Below are 1,917 nucleotides of genomic sequence, written 5' to 3' on the forward strand. Positions count from 1 at the left end.
GAGAGATCGTTGACAGAGCAGATGTCAAGATGAGCAAAATTCACACGGATGAGAACATCGCTGATCCGCTTACTAAACCCCTTCCAATGCCTAAGCATGAGAAGCATACTAGTGCAACTGGATTGAAGCGAATGGTGTAATTAGAAGTTGTTATTTGTTTTGAGAAAATAAATTACATATGTAATACATTCATTTGCAGAATTATGTTTAATCAGAAATTATCTTTTCTCTTATTTAATTGTGGTTTCAATATTAAATAAAATGTCCAAAAATAATTATGGATTGATGGGCTCATCAGGTTATCTATTAGATAGAGACCTGGTGTATGAAACCCCACAGGTGAACAAAATCCACATATTATTTAAGTTCCTAGTTCGAAATCATTAAAGTGGACATAAATGATTTCAATGAATGGCCTAGCATGTAAGATTGATTGGATAGCTCGGTTTCATGGGCTATAGGAGCATAGTGATAAGGCTCGGTCAATCACATGGATATGCATGAATGATGCAGGATCGAACCATAGACCTACTTTGAAGTTCAAGTATAGAACTTCCGGATATATTAGTGGATTCCTTTGACATGAGTGGAACATTGGTTTCATTCAATGGATGAAATAACTGTGGTACATTCAAACGTCTTCCCGTAACTGGAGATTATAAAGGGTGTTTCCTGGTTGTTTCAGAAGTTGAGTGGGAGCTTTGGTTGCCACAAGATTGGATAGAGTCTTCCTATTAAATTAGGAATGTGTCATGTTTTGGCCTCTTGAAGAGGGAGAATTCAGAAAATGCATGGCCGTGCTCAAATGTGTTATATAGTAACCATTTGTTTTGTAATTCTAACTCAGATTTCAAGAAACGATTTGTAGATTAATATAGATCGCATAAGATGCAATCATATTATCAAATCGACACAAAATGACTTAAGGAATTTGAATATTGCGCACTTGTCTCAGACAAGTGAGAGATTGAAGGAATTGTGTCTTCGATAAGTGCAATTACTAGATATATCAAGGATCACTATTATGGAGATAATAAGTTCATTCTATTGGGGCGTCATCCTCTGTTGCTAGACTATGAGAGATGATCTTTGGGCTAGTCAAATAACCCAAAGCCCTTTAGAATGGATCCTATATTGGTCACACACAAGGGTATTGGGTTAAGCAAGTTAGAGGCCCATTAATGGGCCTCATGAGCAATCAATTAGTCATAAGCATGAGTGGGCTAAGTATAGTTAGAGTGGGATTAGGAAGTGGGCTTGGATTTGGACTTGGACTATTATTTAGAGATACGATCTATAAATAATAGCCTTGCCTAGGGTTGAATAACAAGTCACAATTGTCATACAGTGAATTGTGAATCAAGCAACCATCATCCAAAAGCCCTCACCCTCCCTCTCTCACACGCACGCCTCTCCCTCTCCCCTCTCACCCACGGCCGGCCACCCTAGTGGCCCACGTGGTGTTGCGCGGTGGTTCTTGACTAGTTGATCGTTCATTCGTCTCCGTAGAAGGTCGATAGAAGTGTTCTTTCGCGACTAACTAGCATTAGTGGAGGTCTTAATCCGTGCCCGTGGACCAAGTAGAGGAATCACGTTTGAGGTTCTTTATCTCCCCATTGTTCTTGCTCGATCACCGTGGAATCACGCTTCAAAGGTATAATTCTTACTTCTTTATGTGTTATGCATGAGATCCTTGGTTTGGTGCTATATGAATATGATTCATGTTAATTCCGCATTTAGTACCTATAATCTCCTACAAAAACTCTCCTTTATATAAATACTAGGTTAGAACCCGTGCGATGCACGGTTTATATAAAACCTATTTTAAATTTTTACATTTTAAAAATAAATCGCTATTATACATGAATATAAATAATAATTACGTATATTTTGTAATTTTAAAATTTTTTATTTTCA

This window comes from Chenopodium album, chromosome 12 (assembly GCF_948465745.1).
Source record: "Chenopodium album chromosome 12, dcCheAlbu1.1, whole genome shotgun sequence".
Lineage (NCBI taxonomy): Eukaryota > Viridiplantae > Streptophyta > Magnoliopsida > Caryophyllales > Amaranthaceae > Chenopodium > Chenopodium album.